We start from the raw sequence: 27893 nt of genomic DNA on the forward strand, positions 1-27893 counted from the left end.
TACGAGTGTGACTGAGTTATTCAGGTACCTTGCACACAGGCTTCATTGATTTTTTTTAAAACAGTATTATTGCAAACATTTGTATTTTTTCAAGGTGTTTTATGATTATTTTCATGTTATTGAAATATCATATATTGCCACCTGCAAATACCATGCCTGAGTCTCGTGATGATGCACGACATGTTTTACGGAAGCTTGGCATGGACTACAATAACATCCATGCATGTATCAACGACTACATATTGTTTCGAGATGAATACGAGACTATGGAGACATGTCCAAAGTGTGGTGCTCACAGGTATCGATAGGACTTGCAAGGGCAAACCATCCCTCAAAAAGTTCACAGACACTTTCCGCTCATCCCCCGCATAAACCACATGTTTCGCATGTCTGCCACGGCAAGCTTGACAACGTGGCATGTGCAGAATAGGTCCGCGGATGGAGTTCAACGAATATCAGCGGATTCGCACGCATGGAGCCACATTGACTCTACCTTCCCAGGCTTTGCACGAGAGCCAAGGAATCTTCTGCTCGGTCTCGCCATGGATGGTGTGAACCCATTCGGTCTGCGCTCGACTTCTTACAGTGTGTGGCCTATAGTGCTTGTCAACTACAACATCCCTCCATGGCTTTCTACGAAGAAAGGACATCTCATCCTTAGCTTGCTCGTCTCGGGCCGCTACAAAGTAAAAAATATGGACGTGTATCTTCGTCCATTAGTCGATGAGCTTAAGATTTTGTGGGAGGAGGGGGTCACGGTGCAAGATATGAGCACGCGCGATGGTCGGCGGTCAGCTAACATTCGAGCCATTCTCATGTGTACGATGCATGACTTTTCGGGATTGGGAGAGTGCTCAGGTGAGCAGACCTTTGTTCTCGCTGGTAATATCTATATTTTATTTCATTCAATCAAGTATTCACTAGGTCGTGGCTCGCCTTACAGGTCTGGTTACCTCAGGCTATCATGCATGTCCATTGTGTGGGCCACAGTTAGACTCCCGAAGGTCACGAACCATGAAGAAGATGGTATATCAAGGACACGCATTCTTGCCGGAGGATCATGAACTCAGGGAAGGTTTTCTTGGACGACCTCCAGCACGTATGAACACTGCAAGCTGGTATGAGATAAAAATGGTAAACCCGGAATCACATCCAAATGGAATGCGATGGTTCTCAGTTTTCTACGAGTTGCCATATTGGACCCACTTATAGGTCAACCACTTGTTGGATCCCATGCATATTTTCACGAATGTGGGCAACTTGCTATGGGACCACATCACAGGAAAGAGAGACACTATAGGGTCACGAATGGATTTAAAGGAGGTAGGTAAGATGGAGGCGCTTTGGCCGCAGTCGAGTGCTGAAGGGGGAGTGCAGCTTCCTCGCGCTCCCTGGGTTTTGTCTACCAAAGAAGAGCGCATTGTGAAGCAAGTAATCAAGTCTATCCGCACTTCGACGGGTATGATGCGTTCTCTGAGGTCCGCATTTTCTAAAGATGACCAAATGTCTGGGCTAAAATCCCATGATTGGCATAAGATATGTCACGTTTGTGAACAGAATGGATTTTAATTAGCGTGGACATTTTGAAATTTGAAAAGTGACCATTATTCATAATGCTTTCTCATTTGTGGCAGTTTGTCCTACCGATCGCGATCGCGGGATGCCTTACTCCAGAAATTCGCGGGGCCATTTACAAGTTGTCGACTTTGGTGCAATGGATCTCACAGAAAGAGATTAAGACGTCCTCTATTGAATCCGCAAGGCGGGGAGCAGTTGAGACGGTCTGTCTCTTTGAGAAATACTTGTCCAGTAGCATGCTCACGATACAAGTTCACCTTCTTGTGCATCTTATGGACGAAGTGGAGATTGCTAGACCTGTCCATACGCGATGGATGTTCTTCCTGGAGCGCTTCATGAAAACCCTAAAAGGCTTTGTGCGACAACGAGCTCGTCCAGAAGGTAGCATGGCGGAAGGTTGGTTGGTGTCAGAGGCATTAGTGCATATCTCACAATGGCTACCAACAGTGGAACCAGACAATGAAATGCTATGGACGCTGAAGGACGATGATAGACTGACTGGAGATGTGGTGGTTGGAAATGGGGTAGAAAAAAGAATGGATGCCTCAATGGAAGAGAAGGTGAATCGCTTTTGTATGTTGCACCATGCCTTCATGGAGACGTGGCTCGCCAAGTACCAGATTGCAAGGCAAGATCGAGAGGAAGCGCGAGCTGAATTCCGACGCAGTACGCGTCACCGACCGATTCGATATCCCGAAGGCATGGAGGAGATGCCGCGGTTTATGTCAACACGATGGTTGCATGGAGCCTTGACCGCAGCATCCAGTGAAGGGACAGAGGTCTCAATGGAGGAGTGGGAGTTCTCGAGGGGATGTAGTCCAAAGGTAATGAGGGGTTTAGAATGTGTCGTATCTAAATTTGCTTGCTACATCTAATTTGAGTGTTTCAATGTACAGTACAAAATATATAGTGCAGCATGGTCGCGCGGAAGGCATTTTCGGGTGGAGCGTATTGACAAAATGCGCTCCACAATGGACTGTGGTGTCATGGCAAGGTTTGAGCAAGAGAGCCGGCGACGAGCAACGGATCCGAACACGGTTGTGGATGAGATGGAGTATTTTGGGAACTTGCAAAGTATTATTATGGTGGATTACCGTAGCTTCTCCATGATACTATTCGATGTGCAGTGGTTCAAAGTGGTACTTGGAGGAGCTGGAGCAACAGTTCGACGAGGTCCATCTGGATTTCTCGAAATAGATTCCAAAAAAAAATGGACGGATTTGGGCGACACCTTTGTGTTGCCGGCCCATTGTGAACAGGTGCAAATAGTCATTTGCTTGGTAATTGTAATACGACATGGTTTATGTCACAATGGTTTGAACTCGCTTTGTAAGTGTTTGTGAATAGGTAATCTTCTATCCAAACCCCCGACAACCTCGATGGTGGTATGTTATACCTTCAACTCCTCGAGGTGCGAGAGTATATGATCAAAGTGATGTTCCAGGCATAGATGAAGAAAACATGCAAATAGAGGGGTCGATATTACAGAAGTCGTAGAATTTTTTGAGAACGAGGCAGACTCGTTCTTTTGTGGTGACATGTCTATCGACCTTCCAGTGTATGAAGAGTTGTGTCAGGAGATTAACATGGGACCATAGAATACTTCATTCTTGGAGAATTGTATTACTCAATTCGTTGTTTGGATCTTCCATAAAGGTAGATAAGATATGTATTTTAAGAGGGATTTTTCAAAAATGATTTATATTAATGTGCTTTGTATAGTTTAAATTGATTATTCTAACATCATTTTTTATCTGTGCAGGTATCGACATTTTCAGGATGAGTCGAGGGATGAGCGATGAGGAGTTTCAGGACATGATGGCACGCATGTCTCCAGATCAGCTCGCGAGATTCAGAGAGATGGCAGACCAAGAGCTGTCTCATTCTTCGTCAGGGCGCTGCTAGATCTGCTTCAGCGCGATCAGATGCTTGAGCTTCGAGCAGGTGATCTCGACGCTCACGACTTGGGCCAGAGGGAGGGACTATGACTATAGGAGGATCAGGGGGGTGCTGCTGTGGAGACACGGACGTGGTGTCTCCGTCTCATCGTTCAACTGGAGCTGCATCACCTCCAGGATTTGTCACACCTGTGGGGACGTCCACTCCAGTTACTCCGGCTTTTGCGCAGCCGTCGGCAGATGGCACGCCTTTTGGTGGCACTCCTTTTGGTGGCACCCCTTTGAGTGGCACTCTGGGAGAGGGTACCCCCGTCGGTACACCGGATGTACAGGGGTCTCCTGGATATGCCCAGGAGCGTGGACGGAGATGGGAGAGGGCCCATCTTAGGCAGACTCCTAGGGGTTATGGATACCTAGTGGATAGTAGGTCAGGAGCCATCATCATGAATGATGAGGGGAGGAGGGTGATGGCTCGCATGAGGGAGTTGTGCCAACAAGTTTTTCGGCACAACGTCTTGGATTATTGGAGGAACATAACGGAGGGGAGCAAGGACTACATAGTAGCATCCTTGCACGAGGAGTTCCCGGTGCCAGCCGCAGTAGATAGATTCTCTACGGGCTGGATGATGGATTGCATGTGTGCATACATGTCACATAGACGATCCGACGCACGCAAGGCAATCAAGAGTGGGGATCCAAAGCCCGAGTGGTTAGATGTAGACGATTGGCGCCGACTGAGGGAGGAGGCTACAGATTCGCTAGGACGTTGGAGTCAGCAGCGGGAGGTGGCGAGGGCACGAATCGAGGCCGGATCAGTGCATCATCTTGGGAGTGGCGGCCACAGAACATATTTGGAGGACTTTGTAAGTTTCTCTTTTGTTTTGCTTATTTGTTTTTTTGAGATATTCTTTGTACTGACAATCATGTTTCTAATAGTTAGCATTTTGTTTTCTTTGCAGCACTCCATTACAAATCGCGATCCGCAAGGCCTTGAGACTCGATATGCAGAGAGGCACGGTCTCAGGGCATTGATCGACCGATTGTATAGACGTGGTGGCCCTGTAAGTCACTCATCTTTCTTGTCCGTAGTTACCATGAGATATTTGAATGCATTATTGTATGGTGGATTGATATGTTGCTGAAGTGCCAAGAATCCAATTGGCCAAAGTATCTCGGATCATAAAAGAAGTCAGAAAAGGATTACCTGTCTACTTGATCAAACTCAACAAGTTAGATCAGAAGCAAGAGTCTAATGAAGGACCTTCTTGGCTGAAGGAATACGCGGACGTATTCCCTGAAGAGTTGACAGAACTCCCGCCTCAAAGAGAAATGGATCATGAGATTACGTTAGTACCAAGAGCTACACCAATTGCAAAGAGACCTTATAGAATGTCCATACCTGAAGCAATTGAGCTGAAGGAACAACTCAAGCAATTGCTAGAACAGGGCTATATCCGCCCTAGCAGTTCACCGTGGGGAGCTCCAGTACTATTCCAGAAAAAGAAAGATGGGACACTTTGACTATGTATTGATTACCGAGGATTGAATCAATCAATGGTCAAGAACAAGTACCCTATTCCTAGAATAGATGAGCTTCTTGATCATATTTAGGGTGCAAAGATCTTCTCCAAAATTGATCTCAGGTCGGGTTACTATCAGATAAGGATCAAGGAATAAGATATCCCAAAGACGGCCTTCAATACAAGATATGGGCACTTTGAGTTCCTAGTTATGTCATTCGGGCTTACGAATGCACCTGCCACCTTCAATAGGTTAATACATGATATCTTTAGGCCATATCTTGATGATTTCGTGCTTGTCTTCTTCGACGACACTTTAGTCTATTCCAAATGGGCAATATCCCGAGTTTATCTCGAGACGAGGACATCTCGATTCCTCTAAGGGGGAGAGAATGTAAAATACCAAACACTACACCCATGAACCCCCTTTTCTTTAAAGTAGTGGGATGATAATATTGCATTTTGAAAATTTACTAAGGTTATTGGAAATTTTTTTACTTATCTCCCCCTAGCCGATGGTCGTGCTGGAGGGGGAGAGGGAAATAGAACGTCAAGCAAGATCCTTACTGGAGCTTGCTCACCCTTAGTGCCATGCCAGTCGACACGTAGGACAAAGAGGATCCCCCTCCCCTCCCCTATTTAAACCATGGGGGAATACAAGCAAGGGGGAAGGAATGAGGCGCTGCCATTATTTGTGCTACCGCCCTGCAAAAGACGAAGGGAGAAGCTTGCGCTTGTGCCGCTTGAGGGAGAGAGGAGGGTCGCATGAGCCGAGAAGGAGCTGCAGAGCCGCCAGCCGCCTGGGCATTGCCGCCAACAAACGGCTTGGAAATCTTCTTTCCCCTTCCCCCCCACGTAAGCTTCTGGAAGCTTAGAAGCTTCCAAAGGGGGGCCTTTTTAGCCCCCTTTCCTTTGGGTTTATTACCCCCTCCCCCCTCGTGTTTTAAACCCCTTAAGCCCCCCTTTCCCTTGGGCTTTGGAACCCCCCCCTCCCCCCTCGTGTTTAAAGCTCTATAAGCCACCTTTTCCCCCCTGTAAGAGTTGGCCTTATAGGTCTTATTACCCCCCCCCCCCCCCCCCTCGTGCTTTTAATCTCTCTTAAGTCCCTTTCCTTGAGCTTTGAAGATACCCCCCCTAAAATTCCCCCTTAGGTTTTACAAGCTCCCTTTTCTTCCCCCCATAAAAGGGTTTTGACCTTAAGGTCTTATCTCCCCGGTTTTTTTTAAATCCTCCTTAAGGCCCTTCCTTTGGGCTTGAAACCCCCTGTCATAAAACCCCCTTAAGCCCTTCCTTTGTGCTCTTGAAACCCCATGCAAAATACCCTTGGAGCTTTGTTCTTTTTCCCCACTCATAAAAGAGAAGAGAGTGTTGAGGGCTTTTAACACCTCCCTTTCCCACTCAAAAACCCTCGTAAGGGATTCCACACTTTATTTATTCCCCGCTTGTGCGATTTTTTACAAGGCCATTAAGCCCCTCCTATGGCTTTAATGGGTCTTATCTGCAAAAGATTGTGAAGCATCCCCCTTTTCAAATTCCCTACTTCAAGGAGGAAGCCTTCTAAAACTGTTTTCGACGGGCGGTGCAAGTTATTGCAAAAGGGAGCCATGATGAAATTTCAAAAAAGAGTTGCAAAGTTGCTTCCATGGCAGAAATGCCTCCTAAGAAAGTCCAAGGTGTAGCCGCGGGAGGGATATCTCCCAGCATCCACGTGGATATCTCACCCCAAGCCCAGGTTTTCCTTCCTAATTTTTATTTGGTAGTGATGTAATTCAATCACGCAAGGTTAATTGTTAGAAATAGGATATATCTTTGTCCTAAATGATCACGACGAAGGAACTTAGTCATTAATACTTCAATAAAACATTCAAAGAAATATAGGAAGCATAAATGCATTTCTAGCAAATAACTTTATGCATTGAAATGAATTATAAACTAGATTATTGTCCATTAAAATAGTATACTTTGTTTAAGCCTAAAAGTATAATCTGCATATCGCACTATTAACCCCTACCCTCTTCGCAATGAATCATCATGGAAAGTGCAAGTCATGGAATGATTCTTACGATGCATAACTCTAGGCAAATTATCGTTGTCAACTGCATAAACTATCAAGAAAAACGTTGCTTTTTTAGCATGAATTTTATTCGCAAGTTGTAGGAAGATTAGTTGGAATCAACCTAATCTATGCCTCACCTTAAATCGACAAGTTAGGGTTGAAAGAGCAATTTACGCGTAGACAACGAGTCATGTGTTTATGAAATGATAACATAGCTATTTTCTAGAGTTAAACAAATTGGCATAACCTAAAAACCGCGGAGTACTCATTTAGAATGGGTTAAATTCCAATAAATTCACTAGGAATTAATACGTAACCTAATCGCTACGTATTGCTAAATTTGAAACTCCTATACCCTAAATACTTGTCCACCTTTACCGAAATGTAGGGACAGTGAAACATATTTTGAAAGTGAGCTAGGGTTTGTCCCTAAGAATCTTACAAGATGGAACTTGGAAACCCTAAGTCTAACGATGTTAGCCTAATGTAATCAGGAACAGATTGTTTCGTGACTCCATTCAATGAAACACTTGTGCAATAAGTGTGGAGTCATATGATCTTGTGATTGGATCACAAGGGAATGGCCAAATTCTCGCAACGAGGATGGCAGGTCCTTATGCAAGTTATCTTGCAAGAGGATGAATAATCATCCTAATTTAGTATCTTTCTTGAGTAAAGAAGATTGATTGGACACTAAAGACCAACCGATAAACTGAAATAACCAATGAACTTAAGGTTTGACCAAGTCGGGTTAATAGGGTGCGCCCTAACCCAGGATATAGGGGATCTTGCCAAGCTGCAAGTCATCCTGGATTGAGTGCTGGATTCATTAGAAAGGAAGGATTCATTCCTTAGCAGTTTGCCAACAAAAACGATCAATGGAAATGTTTGTGCTTGCTACAGATTTTAGAGCACTGTTTGGCTTTGTTTGATCAATGAATTAAAAGATGAATGGATATCTATACTTTAGGTTGAAGGTCTGAAGGGAGAGGCAGCTTCAGTTACGCCTGACTACCTGCCTGACCCTAACCAAGAGGGTTGTTAACCGCACCGGGCAAGTGGACCAAACCTGCCGCAAGAGGTCTCTCCGTTGAGCGCTACTTGGAGTAGGAGGACTCTTGGGTGCTGAAGGGGGCTCTGGCCATAAATCCCTCGCCTTCCGGGCCCTACACAAGAAGCTAACATGACTCGAGATTCGATCTCGAGGCTCACATACTAGTCTACAGGCGGAAACTTGGATTAGTGATCCCTGTGGATTGCTGGATAGCCTTCGGGCGGATTGTGGATAAGCCTACGGGCTGGACTCTTTGTATTTCAAAGAAAAATATGATAACCTATTAATAAGAAACTTGTCTGATATTGTTTTCTATGTCAAGTGATAAGATTACGTGAAAGAACCAGTGCCTAACGGATTCATTAAGGAAGCTGGTTATTACATGTCCAACTAATGTGTTAGATAATTAAATAACTAAAACAACCTGAGGAAAGTGCGGAGGATGGGCCATAGGTCCGTCCTACAGATGGGTGGTCCCGGTTGGCCGGGAACTTTTCTCAAATCACGAGGAACAACAGGATGATCGTCAAAGAACACGAACGACAAAAGCATTGACCTAGAATTATGATTGAACCCGATTTACGTTGTTTTAGGGGAACGGAATGGGACTATGCCTTATGGCAAAGAGGTTGATCTTTGCATCCCTCTCGTTTTCCATTCTCCTTGAACCAAGTGCAGCATGAATCCGTTTCGGACCTGGCATTTTCTGCGTAAAGTAGTTCGCTTGGGTCCGACGCTAGTTGCTATTAGGAAATGACCAATAAGGAAAACCCTAATTCAGGTCGATCCTAAGTGGGAATGGCCATAAAACTTCTTCTATGTGGCAGACGCAAAAATCCCTAGATCGCAAACCCCATAACATTCCATGGGAGTGCCGGGTGGAGCTTTCTAGACGTCCTTTCCGATGGACTGCTAAGACGTGTCCTGAAGATACAAGTGGACACGTTACAAGGGGAAACCCTGATTCAAGTCGGTCCTAAGTGAGAATGTACAGAATACTTCCGCTACGTGGCAGATGCGGAAAGTCCTGGATCACAAATCCCATAACATTCCATGGGGGTGCCTGGCGGAGCTTACTAGATCTCCTTTCAGATGGACTGCTAAGATGTGTCCTGAAGAGAACAAGTAGACACGTTACAGTTGGTATCAGGGTGAACCAACGAAGGATTTGTTTTTTTTAAAGGAAATCTTAATAAGAAGAAGTAAAGTAAATGTTGTTGTTTAGAACATTTCCTTACTTTCGATGCTGTCTTGTAGAATTGTGAAGTATGGAACAGGTTCTTAGTGTTCCAAGTCATGTTTATGACCGCGATGCATTCCCCGGATCATCGAGAAAGGGTTGATATGATGAGCATCCTAGACCATATCTATAATCCATCACCTTTGTACGTGGAATGAAGATGGATGGGTGACTCAAGAATCTACTACATAGCTGCCCACTGGTTTGCATACCTTCAAACCAACCAAAAGAGGATCAAGTGGTTGGAAGACCTGAAGATCGTGAAGCTGTTCATTTTTGTGGAGGCTCACGTAAACTCAACTTTACATATTCGAGGTCGAAGGGTTGAGTTGAACTCATATGTATATGAGGAAGTGACGCATGTAATCCCCGCCGACAGGATCAAGGTGTTGGGGCGCTATGAGAAGAATGGGTTCCAAAGGAAAGGATACCCTAATCTTCTGATGACTTACCGATTCCTGAAGATCCATGACCCCAAACCATACTATTATCCAGTTCCCGTAAATAAATGTAATACAATATTATTCTCCCAAAACTAAATGTAACAGTTGCTCTATCATCTCAGGAAATGTTGTACTCCGAAAGGACTATGCCCATATAAATGCAATAAGACTTCTTTTTATCAATGTCTGTCTTGTCCACGAGAATTGATAAAAAGTTAAGTGGCTAGGATTCTTGGTTGATAGAATTGGGTATGAAATATAAATCATAACAATTAGCAAGCTATAACGTTAAAAATCCTTTATTCAAGCACAACCCTAGGTACAGATTCCCAGTTCACCTCCTACATCAAGTACTGTCGTGAGCCAGGACAAGAAGTTTCTTCTGAAGTAGATTAAGCCACCCGAATTTGATGGGAAAGGTAGGACTGTCCAAGGGAATGCTGAGATTTGGATAGAATACATGGAGGATTACTTTGAAGTAGCCGGTACTGCACTCACCAACCAGGCTATGCTCGCCAAGCTGAAGCTCACCAGCAAAGCCAGGTTTTGGTGGACGCAATGGTGCAGAGATCAAGGGATCGCAGAAGGGTCTGTTACCTGGGAAAAACTAAAGAAAGCTGTGCAAGGAAGATACTTACCACCTGCGTATTGCATGCAGAAAATGAATGAGTTCTACGAGCTAAAACAGCTGGGACTCACTCTTGACACATACTACTCAAAATTCATCTCACTTCTTAAGTATGCACCACAGATGGACATGACATATCAGGTGTCAAAATTTTGTGCTGGTTTAAACCCACTAGTGAATACCCGTCTCGAATCTATGCAGCCATCAGATCTACAGGACGCACTCATTCGAGCTGCGCCTATAATTCAAGAGGTGGAGGCTAGGCCAAGAGGTAACAAAACTTGGTCTTATAATGACTCCAATAGAGTAGTATATAGGCCTCAAATGAAGAGAGTTCAAGGTCAGAATTGGGGACAAAGAAAGAAGGCAAGGACTAATAATATCAACAACTTTGTCCCTACTCAAAGCAATGGCCAAAACCTCTGTTGTTTCCATTGCAACGAGCCTGGTCATTTCAAGAGGCAATGTCCCAAGCTTGGAGGAGGACATCACCAAGCACCTTTCCAAGGAACTGGCCGTGTCCAGGGATCCGCTACCCGAGGCAGAGGAAGAACCGCCTGTGTTGCCAATAGGGAAATGTGCAAAGAAGAAGATCCAACCATTGAAGTAGAGTCTGAAAGGGCAACAGTCCATGCCGCTCTTCACAAGAAAGAGTCGAATCGCCAGTTTTTAGTGATTCAGATGCCATTGGATTATCAAGGTAAAGATTTCAAGACCTTGATTGATTGTGGCAGTACACATTCCTTTATCTCACCAGCTTGTGCCAGAAGATTAGGAATAGCCACAGTAGAAGCACCTACCTTGCTTGTGGAATTAGCAAATGGTCGTGAGGTCACTTGTACCATTCAAATTGCTAAGGTGGAATTCTTTCTGGGAAGAAAGATGACTTCGGTCAAATTGAGAGTCATGAACCTAGGTATCTAGGAGTGTCTACTCAGAATGGATTGGCTTAAACCTAATAACGCCCACATTCATTGTGGAAAGGGCTAAATTTCCTTTCAAAACTCTGAAGGGGAATTGGTCACAACTCAAGGTGAGGCTGGAAAGCGGAAAATTCAATTGGCCAAAGCATCTCAGAATTTTAAAGGGAGCTAGAAAGGGACTACCTATCTACTTTATTAAGCTCAATAAGTTAGATCAGAAGTAGGAGTCTAATGAAGAACCTTCTTGGCTAAAGGAGTACACGGACATATTTCCTTAAGACTTGATAGAACTCCCGCCTCAAAGAGAAGTGGATCATGAGATCAAGCTAGTCCCAGGAGCTACGCCAATTGCAAAGAGACCTTTTAGAATGTCCATCCCGAAAGCAATTGAGCTGAAGGAACAACTCAAGAAATTGCTAGATCAGGGCTACATCCATCCTAGCAGTTCACCATGGGGAGCTCCAGTACTGTTCCAGAAAAAGAAAGATTGAACGCTTCGACTGTGTATTGATTACAGAGGGTTGAATCAATCAACTATCAAGAACAAGTACCCTATTCCTAGAATAGATGAGCTTCTTGATCGTCTTCAGGGTGCGAAGATCTTCTCCAAGATTGATCTCAGGTTTGCTTACTATCAGATAAGAATCAAGGAAGAAGATATCCCAAAGATGGCCTTTAACACAAGATATGGATACTTTGAGTTTCTAGTTATGTCATTGGGGCTCACAAATACACCTGCCACCTTCAACAAGTTAATGCAGGTTATCTTTAGGCCATATCTTGATGACTTCGTACTTGTCTTCTTTGACGACACTTTAGTCTATTCTATATTCTAGAATGGCCAATACCAACAACTGTCAAAGAAATACGCAGTTTTCTTGGATTGACATGATGGTATAGGGTCTTCATCAAAAGTTATGCTTTGATAGCAGCATCTTTGATGGATCTACTGAAGAAGCAAACATCCATTGCATGGTCAACTGCCAAACAAACAAGCTTTGATAGATTGAAGAAAAGTTTGGTATCAACACCTATCCTAAAACTTCTAGACCTCAGTAAGGAGTTGGAGGTAGTAACTGATGCTAGCACGCTTGCCTTAGGATGTGTGCTCATGCAGGAAGGTCATCCTGTAGCATACTCTTCAAGGAAACTGAAGAGCCATGAGAAGAATTATGCTTCCCATGATCTAGAACTGTTAGCTGTCATCCATGCTCTAAAGCTTTGGAGACACTGCCTGTTGGGTAACAAGTTTACTCTAGTGACTGATCATAAAAGTCTCAAGTATATCTTTACCCAGAACGAGCTCAACATGAGGCAGCGTCGGTGGATTGAAATGCTGGAGGAGTATGATTTTGAAATCAAATATTGACCTGGAAAGGAGAATATAGTTGCCAATGCACTCAGTCACAAGGCATTCCTCAATTCTCTAATTTTGCAAAACCCATCAAGAGCTAGATCTCTAGCCACAAAGGTGTCCATGTCAAACAACCCAATACTTGAGCTAGCTAGAGAGGAAGCATGCCATGATCCATCCTATCAAAAGATGCTAAGGGAGATCCCTATCAAGGACCAGGACCAAAAACTACAGGCTAAGTATCATGAATTCTCTATCAATAGTGGACTTGTCTACTATAGAACGAGATTATGTATATCCACAAGCTAGTCACTTAAGCAGAAGATACTGTGGGAAGCTCATGATTCCCCTTTCTCGGGACATCATGGCTATGCTAAGACTCTCAATGCAAATAGGAACAGCTACCATTGGGAGAGGCTTAAAGGTGACGTTCTCAAAAATGTCATTGAGTGTTTGTCTTGTCAACGTATCAAGGCGGAACATGTCAAAATTCTAGGAAAGTTACAACCACTCGATATTCCCCAAATGAAATGGGAATTCATGAGTATGGAATTCGTTGTTGGCCTACCCCAAGTTCAAAGAGGATACAACTCCATCATGGTTGTGGTTGACATGCTTACTAAGGTTGCACACCTTATTCCAGTAAAGACAAACTATAAAGCCTTAGACATTGCAAGGTTGTTTATCAAGGAAATATTCAAGCTACATGGGCTACCCAAAAGAATCATTAGTGCTCGTGATTCTCTCTTCACATCACACTTTTGGAGAGCTATCTTTGAATCCATTAGGTCTCAACTCTGTTTTAGTATAGCTTACCATCCCCAAACTGATGGCCAAACGGAGCGAGTCAATCAAGTCATCGAGGATATGTTAAGGGCACACTGCTATCGTGAACCAAAAAGGTGGATTCAATACTTGCCCTTGGTTGAGTTTTCCTACATTACTTGGAAGCAATAGACCAGCCGATAAACTAAAATAACTGATGAACTTAAGGTTTGACCAAGTCGGGTTATTAGGGTACGCCCTAACCCAGGATATAGGGGATCTTGCCAAGTTGCAAGTCATCCCGGATTGAATGTTGGATGCATTCAAAAGGAAGGATTTATTCCTTAGAAGTTTGCCAACAAAAACGATCAATGGAAATGTTTGTGCTTGCTACAGATTTTAGAGCACTGTTTGGCTTTGTTTGATCAATGAATTAAGAGATAAATGGATATCTATACTTCACGTTGAAGGCCTGAAGGGAGAGGCAGCTTCAGTTACCCCCGACTACCTGCCTGACCCTAACCAAGGGGGTTGTTAACCGTGGCAGGCAAGTGGACCGAACCCGCCACGAGAGGTCTCTCCGTTGAGCACTACTTGGAGCAGGAGGACGCTTGGGTGCCAGGGGGGCTCTGGCCATAAATCCCTCACCTTCCGGGCCGCACAAGAGGCTAACGTGACTCGGGATTGGATCTCGAGGCCCGCATACTAGTCTACGGGTGGAAACTTGGATTAGTGATCCCTGTGGATTGCTGGATAGCCTTCAGGTGGATTGTGGATAAGCCTATGGGCTGGACTCTTTATATTTGAGAGATAAATATGATAACCTGTTAATAAGGAACTTATCTGATATTGTTTTTCTATGTCAAGTGATAAGATTACGTGAAAGAACCAGTGCCTAACGGGTTAATTAAAGAAGCTGATTGTTACATGTCCAACTATTGTATTAGGTAATATAATAATTAAAACAACCCGAGGAAAGTGCAGAGGATGGGCCATAGGTCCATCCTACGGATGGGTGGTCCCGGTTGGCCGGGAACATTTCTCAAATCACGATGGACAGCAGGAAGATCGTCAAAGAACAGAACAAAAAAAGCGTTCACCTAGAGTTATGATTGAACCTGATTTACGTTGTTTTAGGGGAATGGAATGGGACTATGCCTTATGGCTGAGAGGTTGAGCTTTGCATCCCTCTCATTTCCCATTCTCCTTGAACCAAGTGCAGTGTGAATCCACTTCGGACCTGGCGTTTCTGCGTAAAGTAGTTTGCTTGGGTCCGACGCTAGTTGCCGTTAGGAAATCACCAATAAGGAAAACCCTAATTCAGGTCTATCCTAAGTGGGAACGGCCAGAATGCTTCCGCTACGTGGCAGACGTGGAAAGCCCTAGATCGCAAACCCCGTAACATTCCATGGGAGTGCCGGGCAGAGCTTTCTAGATATCCTTTCCGATGGACTGCTAAGACATGTCCTGAAGATACAAGTGGACACGTTACAGTCGTCCTGGTGGGTGGTAACTTCTCTCATTTTAAGTTTCCTAATAAACATTGTTCTTATTACAATAGAAATTGTCACACTACATATGATTGCTAGGCAAAACAATATGATGAAGAACACGGTATTACAAATAAACAACCACGTTTATCTAGAGATTATTCTCCTTGTTACTACTACAAAAAGAGTGATCATTCAACCCATCTATGTTTCAAGAGGCATTTTGATTTAGATTATAATAGAGCATATGCTACTACACATGACAACACTATTAGGCATTAGCAAATTGTGTGAGTTATTCTATCTCCCCGAAAAGGATACTTCATGTTCTTGATGGATATCTTTTTATTATTGATTTTGGTGCTATGGAAAACATGACATATCAGCCCCAATGGTTACATAATTATCATTCTATTCCTATCAATAAATTGGTTTATATTGCTGATGACACAACTTGTCAACTCAAAGGTATAGGTGATTTATATCTTGATACTATTTGTGTAACAAGAATTCTATGTGGATTTTTATATGTCCTAGATCTACAAAGGAATCTTCTTATAGTTTCACGATTTGAAGATCTTGGTCCGTTTTTTGGTTTTGACCATACCAAGTGTTGTATTGCGAAAGATGGCCAAACCATAGTTGTTGCTCCTAAAAAATGTTAATCTTTTTGAGTTATCTTTGAATGAAGATGTTGCAAATGTTGTTGCAATTCTTGGGGATCCTAATAGAAAAATATGGTATCATCACTTTGTTCACTCTCATTTTTCTAAGCTTGTCAATCTTTATCGATGTGACCTTGTTCAAGGTATGGAAATCAGAGCTCGCCCTCATGTGGGTACTTGTGAATATCGTGGACTTGGAAAGCATTTTCACAAACCCTTTTCCATTTCCACCACAATTCATTCTAGAGATATTCTTGATGTTATTCAGACTTATATATTTGGGCCTTTTTCTCCATCAAAATCTTTATGAATTTTATTGATGAATTCTCAAGATACACAACAGTTTTTTCTTGCGACACAAATCAAAAGCTTTATTATCTTTTAGGAAATATCAAAAGCTGCAAAACTTCATACTAGTCCTCGCATCAAGAAAATTTGCAGTGATAATGGAGGAGAACACATTTCAAATGACTTTGATGATTATTGTAATAACTAGGGTATTAATCATGAATATATGCTTCCGTACTCTCCTCAACAAAATGGTATTGATAAAAATAGGACTATTCTCAATGCCATGCAATGTATGTTCATCCATTCGAGTTTATCTTGATTTTTTTGGGTTGAAGTAGTCTTAACATTAATATTTGTGCAAAATCAACTTCCTAAAACTACTTCTTTTGGTAAAATACTGAGGACTACTTGGACTGGTGAGACTCCTTTTATTTCATACTTTCAAACTTTTGGATGTATTGCTTATATTCATGTACCCAAATAGACTAGCAAAAAACTTGATCCTCCCAATTTTAAAGTTGTTTTCATTGGATATTCAAATTTCTCTAAGGGATACAAGTTTTATGATCCATCTGCCAAGAAGGTAGTCATAAGTCGTGATGCTATTTGCTCAGAAGGATGTTGGGCGAACACTATTATAAAGTCATTACTCACTTCTTTTCCTTTTCTATATGATGATGAGCCTCCGCCATAGGATAATATTGACTCTTCAAATCAAGATTCACAACCTGCACCTATTATTATTGATGATGTCCATGGCATTGATCTTCCAATTGATAATGAGCATGGTACTTGTCATGTTTATGATGCTGATATTCTTGAGAATGCTCTTAATATTTATGATGCTGATATTCTTGAGAATGCTCTCAATATTTGTGAAGACCTGTCTCTTATAGTGATGCCATGTCATCCCCACAAAAGGAATAATGGTAGGAGGATATGGAAGCTAAGTATGAATCTCTTGTCTCTAAAGGAATATGGGTTCTAATTGAGTTACCACCTAGATGTACTACTATTAAATGCAAGTGGGTTTATAAGACTAAAACAAAGCCTCTTTATTTCTTAAATACCAAACTTCTCTCCTTGTGATGCATAGGCTAGGGGGGTTTCTCCTTGGTTCATCAGTCAATCAAGCAAACCTTTAAATGATGAATTGTGAAATAATCATATGAGACTCTTAGGTATTAGTTTCAACATAGGTGTGTTAATATAGTACATAGGTCTCCCTCTTGCCTTGCGTCCCCCTCCCCTTCTAATTCCAATTTTAGAGCATTGAGCAATATGCTATCATATTTTTCTCTTAGAACAAACTCAATAAAGTTTGACATCAACATTTTATAGGTTTTAGATACACATAAAATTATTGGAAATTTATTTAAAGAAAGTTCTATATGTATTGAGATAATGAAAATGTTTGTTGTTAGATAAAAGTAATAAAGTGTATGTCTAAGGTTCAAAATATCTAATTGTAAAATCATTATAGTTCACATTCTTTATTTTGATCTACTTGCAATTATATATAATTTTTTGAATATAGAACTTGTAAAAGTGCCTTTAAATATTTCCTAATATACCAAAAAGTTCTCTTCACTTTTTCACGTAACATCATGAATATTTAACTTAGCTATTTAACACCTCCTTTTGTATGTACAAGAACACTATGAACCTGGACAGCTAGAGACCCATGATGGACTTAAAAGATGTGAGATTCATGGTTGCATCAAGAAAGTGATGGAATCACATGCTAATTGTGTATACAAGAGGACTTCCAAGCTTGATCCAATTAGTATAAAAGTTGTTTTGCAAGCTGTATAATCAGAAGCTATACAAGATCTCGATATATTGCAGGCAAACAACCATTATCCGGATTCCTTCCAATAGCTTGAATGGAGGGCATACATTTTGCCTACATTCTATGTTTAAACCTCATGGCACTCGTTATTCTTCTTCAGAGTTAACTATTTCTTCTTTACCCATAGTTTTCTAATACCAGCTGTGAGACCCGTGTAGGATATGAGAGGGTGCGACGTATAATCACATCGTCGTCAAATAAGGTGGTCTTTTGGCAGCAAGTTCGGCATGCTTATACGAGGTTGATATTATCATAATATATTTAGGCTACTTACAAAGGTTAGGCATTTTCTTGTTAGCTCTGCGGCCATTTTCTTGTTCATGTCGAGAACCTTGCCTTCTATATAGAGACGTCAAGCTTTCTCGCTTTCCTAGTAATGAATATTCTTTCGCGAGGCGAGTCATACTAACAAGCTTTTCTTTAATGCTTGGTTGTTTCTATATAACACCATTCTCACTTGAGAGCATACATTATTCAATATGCTCTTAGCTATGTTGAGGGCGAGAGTGGACAAAAGGATGAGCAAACTAGAACCAAGTGGGTATGGGGGGTGGATGGACCACAAGCACTACCAACACAAGCTAAAGCAAATAGGAAGCAACAACCAAGCCAAGAAGCATCATCATGGGTAATGGCTCCCCCAAATCATAGAGCTATCTACCACCTCCAATCAAGTATGTCACCCTCAAATCAAGATTGTCAAAATTAATGGAGATCCACATATTGAAACACATGACTTCTTTGAAATGTAGTTATTACGGTCTTCATAAACACAAAGACAAATAATAACAATCAATGCCATCTTAGTCTTTGTCAGCTTGCCAATAGGCTACAAATAATGCCTCGAAGTCTTGCTTATTTCCATCTTTAACATCAACTCCTCCCTAGCTTACACAAAGCTTTGAAAATAAAGGGTTTGAAAACACCATTCTTATACATTTTTTATGTATGTAAGTGTACCATATAAAGGGATTATTTATAGATTAAATAAATATGAATTCTATTTTATTTAGGGAATATTCAAAGATAATAATATTTATAAATAGACTTTCAATGCACATGATATAAAGGAAATATAAATAGTGACATCCCCTAGAGACAACCCAGCTTAGAGGAACACGTCAGCTCGTCCCTGCTTATAACTGTGACATGCTTCCCCACTCTCCTTCGTTCAATGACAATTTGGTGCTACAGTCATAAATCAGTCTAAACATAGTTCTTTTAGATCCTCTACTTCATAATCGCTCCCTCCTCCATGACTCACAAGGATTCAAATTTTCAAGTTAACAATCCTGTACAACAACTAAATTCTCAAAGTCTCATTCTCTAGTCCCTAATTACAACATCCTTCATAATCATTTCATCTTCCATGAATCATGACAGCTCGATCACTTGAGTTAATCCTTCAATGGTTGCTTCTCTCATAAGCATAATGATGCTTCCCCTCTTAAGCTATAGTAGCTAACCTCCCAAAATGTCATGCTCTAGTCCCTATTTACAACATGCTTCCAAAAACAAATAGCACCATTATCATTTTCTAAAGGCTAAAAGCCTTAGGTTTTATTTTCTTTGGCTCTTAGTAGCTAATCATGTAACGTGTCCACCTATTAACTGCAGGACACCTCTTAGCAGTCCATCGGAAAGGATGTCTAGAAAGCTCCACCCGGCACTCCTATGGAATGTTACGAGGTTTGCAATCTAGGACTTTCCGTGTTTGCCACGTAGCGGAAGTATTCTGGGCGTTCCCACTTAGGACCGACTTGAATCAGGGTTTTCCCTAATGGTCATTTCCTAAACGGCAACTAGCGTCGAACCCGAGCGAAATACTTTACGCAGAAGCACCAGGGCCGAAGTGGATTTACGCTGCAATTGGTTCAAGGAGAATGGGAAACGAGAGGGATGCAAAGCTTAACCTCTCTGCCATAAGGCATAGTCCCATTTCGTTCCCCTAAAATAGCGTAAATCAGAATTTTTATAACTTAGACTCTAGGTCGACGCCCTTGATGTTCGTATCCTTTGAACGATCTTCGTGTTGTCCATCATGATTGAGACAGTTCCCGGCCAACCAGGACCACCTATCCAAAGGACGGACCCATGGCCATAGCCATCGCACTTTCCTCAGGTTGTTTTAGTTATCTAATTACCTACCACATTTAGTTGGACATGCATCAAACAGCTTCCTTAATTAGTCCATTAGGCACTTGTTCCTTCACGTAATCATAGCACTTGACATAGAAAAACAATGTCAAACAAGTTCCTTTTCACATCTTATCATATTTATCTTTGGAATAAATTTATAACATCCAGCCCATAGGCTTATCCGTAATCCACCCGAAGGCTATCCAGCAATCCAGAGGGATTACTAATCCAAGATTCCACCCGTAGACTAGTATGCGGGCCTCGAGATCCAATCCCGAGTCACGTTGGCCTCTTGTGGAGGGCCCAAAAGGCGAGGGATTTACGGCCAGAGCCCCCTCTGGCACCCAAGCATCCTCCTGCGCATGCTCCAAGTAACGCTCAACGGAGAGACCTCTTGCGGCGCGTTCGGTCCACCTTCCCGGCGTGGTTAACAACCCCCTTGGTTAGGGTCAAGCAGGCAGTTGGGGGTAACTAAAGCTATCTCTCCCTTCAGGCCTTCAACCTAAAGCATTAGATATCTTTTCATCCTTTAATTCTTTGAGCAAACAAAGCAAAACAATGCTCTTAAAACTATTACAAGCACAATCATTTCCATTGGTCGTTATTTTTTTGGCCAACTGCTAAGGAGAGAATCCTTCTTTCCGAATGCCTCCAGCACTCGATTCCGGATCAATTTTGACTTGGCAAGATCCCCAAGGGTTTGTTTGTTAACCCTTATATCTTTGGGTTAGGGTTGTACTGTACTATCCCAACTTAACAAATACCTTAAGTTTTATTAGCAGTAAATATGTTATTCCAATTTACTGATTGGTCTTTTGCTTCCAAGCAAATATCTAATCCCCGTATCTTGGTTACTTTACCCAAGAAAGGTACTATATCAGGATGATTATTCATCCTCATGCAAGATAAACTTGCGTAAGAGTCTGCCTATCTCATTCTGAGGAATCGACCATTCCCTTGTGATCAAATCACAAGATCATGCAACTTTGCAACTTGTTGCCAAGTGTCGCACCTAATCCATGGGACTATTCTACCCATCGAATGCGTCTTCTAATCATGAAATCATGATTAGATAGGAAACAGGGTTAGGGTGTCTGTTGGTCCTAAGGTTCCAAATTCAAACCGAGTTTCATATTTTTAGCGAGTGATCCTTAGGGTAGAAACCCTAGATCATCTCTTGCAAGTACGTCCTACTGTCCCTACATTCCGTGAATGTGGGCAAGTCTTTAGGTTTAAGAGTTTTAGCTTTGGCAACAAGAGTGATTAGATCATGTCCTCAACGTGCTAAACCCTAGTTAGCTCTTTGGGATATGTTGCATTGAATTAACCCTTCCTAAATGAGTCCCTCGCGGTTTTTAGGTGTTTAGGTTTAAACCAATTCACTTGTATATTCTTAAAGATATTTGCGATACCATTTTTGTAACCACATGATGTATTGTCTATATATGAGTAGTTTTACAATCCCTAACTTCTCCAACTAAGATCAAAGCATAAGTTAAGTTATGGCATCATTCCTAGTGATCCTTCTATAACATGCAATCAAGATTCATGTTACTAAGCTTTAGGGTTTTTTTTGTTTGAACTATGCATCATTTTCTAATAATTACGCAGGTGAAATTATATTTATACCAATTTACTAGAGTTTAATCTACTTCATGCAGCTTTAGAATCATTTCCATGCCTTGAAATTCCTACGGATTATTAGCGACCTTCTTTTAATGAATCATTTCGAAGGAAAGATGCCTAATAATGTGACATGTGATTTATTATTTCCATACATAATTGAAGTGTACAATAATAATTTCGACTTTGTAAATATGATCTTTAATTGATCTAAATTCGTTACTTGTAATGCTTATAAACAAAGTGCTAAGAAAGCATAGATGTCTTATGATCTTTCATTCGTTCCATTCGAAAAATACAAATGACCAATTCCTTGATCGTAAGCTATTTCCCTTTAATTTATTCAAAGTATATTTAAAAAAAACATCCTAATTTTCGTAAATGAATCATGCACAATTGAGTTATTACGACGTAAATCAAAATTAGGAAGAAAAACTTGGACTTGTGGTGTAATGTCCACATGGATGTTAGGAGATGATCCTCATGCGGTTGCACCTTTTGACTTCTTAGGGGCCATCACGAATTCGACCTTTCCGCCTTGGACGCTGATTTATGATCTTGGCCATCTCCTTCGCACGCAAAAATCCCTTTTGGTTCGGCTTTGTTGATCAATTTCACCATCTTTTGAAACCGAGCTTTAGAAGGCCTTATAGGCTTGTGGGAGTTGCAATAGGAAAGATGGTTTTTTATCCGGTGGTTAAAATGAACTTGAGGAGAATCAATGAAAAGAAACGGGTTTAAAACTTTGTGGGGATGCTATGAAAATGGGCTTAAAAAACCCAGTTATTGTGAGCTTTATGGGAGGTGTAAGGAAATGAGAATCCACGGAAATGGAGTTTAATAAAAACGTCTTTGTGGAATGCAAGGTCCTAAATTCCGGGGTCAGACTCCTTTGCATAAAAACGCAAGGGGGGGGAAAGGAGGTGTAAAGGGCCGATTGTGAAAGGGTTAAATCCGAGCGGGGGTAGGGTCATAAAAACCCACTTTGAAAAGGCAATAGGAAAGGGCACATGGAGGGGGGCTTTGGATCCCGGGGGGGCTTAAGAAAGCCCACAGGAAGGGGGGCTTGGAGAGCCCTTAGAAGCTTCAAGAAGCTTCCAGAAAGCTTTTGGGCAATGTGGAGAGTCCACCTGGAGGAGAGAAAAAGATGACTATTGGTGGCAGCTGGCGGTCAGGGCCAAGATGATGGATTCAGCGGCACTGTTCCAGTAGCTGGTGGCTCTCTTCTCCCCTTCAATGGCGGCAGTAGCGCAGAATCCTCACGAGCCTCTCCCTCCTCAATTGCAGCATGACGACTTCTAGCTCTCCCCTCACTTCCCCCCACAAGGCTTTTATAGGTGAGGGGAGGGGATCCTCCCTCCCCCATTCGGCCTCCTGCATGGCCTTCACTCCTCCAACAAGCTCTAGCAAGGAGCTAGGTCATAGCGGCTTCCCTCCCTCTCCTCCAGCACAACAGTCAGCTGGGGGAAGGAGGGGATAATTGAAATATTCCGATTTTCTAAAAACACGCATGAACTGCCTCTAGAAGGCAAGGCCTAAAGGATAAGTCATGAGGATAGTTAATTGGATAATGGCAATTTTTTTAAATTATTCCCCTTTTTCCCCCAGCCGACTATCGTGCTAGAGGGGAGGGGAATAAAATGTATGAATAAGCTCCTTGATGGAGCTTGCAGGGGGGAAAACCCATGCGTAATGATGCGTGGGGGAGGGAGGATCCCCTCCTCTCACCTATTTAGTGTGTGCCATGGGGGAGAGGCGACATGCATTCAGGCTGAGAGGATATACACTGCCGTCGAGAGGGAGGAGCCAAGACGCTGCACTACGGTGAGGTGGGAGAGGGTGGTCATCGTCGCTGCTGTAGAAAGGAGGAGGAAATTCTGGGAGAAGGGAGCGGACACCCTGCTCTGCTGGCCGAGAGTGGGGAGGGAGAGACTTGACGCTGCCGCTGGGAGAGGAGGAGGCATCGCGTCGCTGCCAAAGAGCCGTGGAAGAAGCCATTGATGCTGCTGCCGCAATCGAATTATCTTCTGCGCCTCCGTTCCTTCCACATGGGGCTTCCACAACTTTACCAAAAGCATCAAAAGCTTCTCAGGAAGCTTCTATAGCCTCCTAAGAAGCCCCCCTTCATGTGGCATCTTTAAAGCCCCTTTCCCCCCCCCCCCCCCCCCCCCCCGAAATCCCCTCTTAAGGGTCTTTCACACCCCTTGTTCCCCCTTTTTCCCTGTGGGATCCCAGCCAATCTTGAAAAAAACCATTAAGCCCCTCCCTAGTTTTAATAAGCCTTCCTCTTGAAGGGTTTTATAACCTATTTTCCACCCTCTCCGAGATTTAAAAATCCTCCCCGTGGTCTTTCCCCCATAAAATGCCTTAGGGTCCTATAAGCCCTTTTATATTGCAAGCCCCTTAATCCTTTCTTGTGGGCCTTCTTCAAAGCCCTTTCTCGTGTTGTCCCATCTAAGCTTTTATAAGCCCTTTAACATTTAGGGAGGGTTAATTCAATGTAACATATCCCAAAGAGCTAACTAGGATTTAACACGTTGAGGACATTACCTAGTTGTTTGTATTACCAAAGCTGAAACTCCCATACCCTAAAGACTTGCCCACATTCACGGAATGTAGGGACATTAGAACATACTTGCGAGAAGTGATCTAGGGTTTTCCTAAGAATCTCTCACTAAAAAGATGAAACTCGGAACCCTAGGACCGACAATGTCGGCCTAATGCAAATAGGAATGGATTGTCATATCTAATCATGATACCATGATTAGAAGACACCATTGATGGGTAGAATAGTCCCATGCATTAGGTGCGACACTTGGCAACAAGTTGCAGAGTCACATGAACTTGTGATTGGATCACATGGGGAATGGCCAATTCCTCGGAATGAGATTGGCAAATTCTTATGCAAGTTTATCTTGCAAGAGAATGAAGTTGTCGTGATATAGTACCTTTCTTGGGTAAAGTGACCAAGATAGGGAGATTAGATATTTGCTTGGGAGCAAAAGACCAATCAATAAATTGGAATAATATATGAATTTAAGGTATTGACTAAGTCGGGTTAATAGGGTACGGCCCTAACCCAGGATAAAGGGTTAAGAAATAAACCCTTAGGGATCTTGCCAAGTCGCAATTGATCCTGAATCGAGTGCTGGATGTATTCGGAACGAAAATTTACTTCTTAGTAGTTGGCAAAAAAAAAAAAACGACCAATGGAAATGATTGTGCTTGTAACATTTTTAAGAGCACTGTTTTGCTTTGTTTGCTCAAAGAATTAAAGGATGAAAAGATATCTAATGCTTCAGGTTGAAGGCCTGAAGGGAGAGGCAGCTTTAGTTACCCCCGAATGCCTTCCTGACCCTAACCAAGGGGATTGTTAACCGTGCCAGGAAGGTGGACCGAACTCACCATGAGAGGTCACTCCGTTGAGCCCTACTTGGAGCAGGAGGACTCTTGGGTGCTAGAGGAGGCTCTGGCCGTAAATCCCTCGCCTCCAGGCCCTGCACAAGAGGCCAATGTGACTTGGGATTGGATCTCAAGGCCTGTATACTAGTCTACAGGCAGAATCTTGGATTAGTAATCCCTGTGGATTGCTGGATAGCCTTCGTGCGGATTCTGGATAAGCCTACGGGCTAGACTTTATGTATTTCAAAGATAAATATGATAACCTATTGAAAATAAACTTGTTTGATATTGCTTTTATATGTCAAGTGCTATGATTATGTGAAGGAACCAGTGCCTAATGGGCTAATTAAGGAAGCTAATTGATACATGTTCAACTAAATGTGGTAGGTAATTAAATAACTAAAACAACCTGAGGAAAGTGCGGTGGATGTGGCCATAGGTCCGTCCTACGGATGGGTGGTCCCGGTTGGCCGGGAACTTTTCTCAATCATGAGGGACAGCGAGAAGATCGTTTCAAAGGACACGAACAAAAAAAGGGCGCTGACCTAGAGTCTAAGTTATAATTTATCTCGATTTACGTTGTTTTAGGGGAATGGAATGGGACTATGCCTTATGGTAGAGAGGTTGAGCTTCGCATCCCTCTTGTTTCCCATTCTCCTTGAACCAAGTACAGCGTGAATCCGCTTCGGACTTGGTGTTTTTGCATAAAGTAGTTCGCTTAGGTTCGACGCTAGTTGCTATTAGGAAATGACCAATAGGGAAAACCCTAATTCATGTCGGTCCTAAGTGGGGACGGCCAGAATACTTCTGCTATGTGGCATACGCGGAAAGTCCTAGATCTCAAACCCCGTAACATTCCATGGGAGTGCCGGGCAGAGCTTTCTAGACATTCTTTTTGATGAACTGCTAAGACGTGTCCTGAAGATAACAGGTGGACACGTTACAATAATTTTTAAAAATTTATACATAATTTCAATTTATTATACTTTTGACCTCTTCCCAATAGGGGATTCATGCAACATATGCGGTTTCATTAAACCATAGTCTCGGTTCTACCAATGGAGATTATGATACATCGTGTTTAAGATTGAACCGTCTGGGACCCAATGCCAGCATTATCTTGCGTGAGTATCACGGGGTTTAGAAATATTTTCAACTGAAATATTACATTCTCTCCCCCTTGGAGGAATCGAGATGTTGTCATCTCAAGATAAGCTGGAGATATTGATGTTGAGAGTGCTTTCGTCTACCCAAGTGGCATCCTCCTCGAGATAATCTTTCCACTGGACGAGGCATTCTCTCAAGGTTCTGGATCTCAGTTGTCTCTCCCCAACATCTAAGATCCTGTCATGCTGTAGTTCAAGGACTCCTTGACTAAGCATTACAACTTGTTGGTCATCAAGTACATGGTTAGGATTAGGTACATACTTCTTCAATAGACTGATATGGAATACATTATGAACCTTTAGGTTCTCCGGGAGTTGCAGTCTATAAGCATTAGGTCCTAGGCACTTGAGGATCTTGTATGGTCCACAATACCTTGGACTTAGCTTCTTGCAATCTCCTAAGGATAGAGAACTCTTCTTTGGACGTACACGAATGAAGACCATGTCTCCTTCCTCGAAGATTCTATCTTGATGCTTCAAATCCGCGTATGGCTTCTGTCTATCCTTGGTGGCTTGGATGTCCTGTCTTATTGACTTTATTTGGTCATCCATCTCTTCCAACATCTTCCTTGAAGCTTCAACCCTCAAGGTTGGATCTGAGAAGTTTAGGGACCTTCGATAGTCATGACCATATAATGCTTGAAAAGGGGTCATCTAAATTCTTTGTTGGTAAGAAGAATTATAGGAAAATTCAACCAAAGGCAAGTATTGAATCCACCTTTTTGGTTCACGATAGCAGTATGCCCTAAGAATATCCTTGATGACTTCATTGACTCGTTCTGTTTGGCCATCCGTTTGGGGATGGTAAGCTGTACTAAAATAGACTTGAGTCCCAATGGCTTCAAAGATAGCTCTCTAGAAGTGTGATGTGAAGAGAGAATCACGATCACTAATGATTCTTCTAGGTAACCCATGTAGCTTGAATATCTCCTTGATAAACAACCTTGCAATGTTTGAGGCTTTATAGTTTGTCTTTACTGGAATAAGGTGTGAAACCTTAGTAAGCATGTCAATCACAATCATGATGGAGTTGTATCCTCCCTGAACTTGGGGTAGGCCAACAACAAAGTCCATACTGATGAATTCCCATTTCATTTGGGGAATGTCAAGTGGTTGCAACTTCCCTGGCATCTTGACATGTTCGGCTTTGATACGTTGACAAGACAAACACTCAGGGACATATTTGAGAATGTCACCTTTAAGCCTCTCTCAATAGTAGCTCTTCCTAGCTGCATTGAGAGTCTGGTGTACCTACCGGGGTAGTATCTATCGGAGTAGCACCCATAGAGGTGCCACCTACGAACGACTGAGCAAAAGCCGGAGTGAGTGAAGTAGGCATTCCCACAGGTGTGATGAATCCTGAAGGTAACACAACTTCAGTAGAACGATGAGACGGAGACACCGCGTCCATATCTCCACAACAACCACCTAAGCCATGCTCTCTTAAAGTTCCATGAGAGCGAGAAGTAGCACATGTATCCCGAGCCAACCGCAGGCTCATTGCATCCAGATCTCTGCAGCATCCCTCTGAACCACTCCCTTTGTCTGGCCCAAGTCTGGAGCGTTGACCTCGTCTGCTAGAAACTGAAGCATCAGAGGGCGTGGAAGTAGATCTAATAGAGCGGCCTGAAGGTGTCCAAGATAGCTCTTGGTCTGCCATATCTTCGAGTCTCACCATCTAATCTAGAGACATACACGTGGAGATCTCCTACAACTCCTCATCGCTCATCCCTCGACTCATCATGATGATCTAAATATCCACAAAGGTTACCTGCACATACAAAAAATGATGTTAGCATAATCAAT

This window comes from Lygodium microphyllum, chromosome 21 (assembly GCF_053477565.2).
Source record: "Lygodium microphyllum isolate KBCC chromosome 21, Lygodium_microphyllum_v1.1.10, whole genome shotgun sequence".
Lineage (NCBI taxonomy): Eukaryota > Viridiplantae > Streptophyta > Polypodiopsida > Schizaeales > Lygodiaceae > Lygodium > Lygodium microphyllum.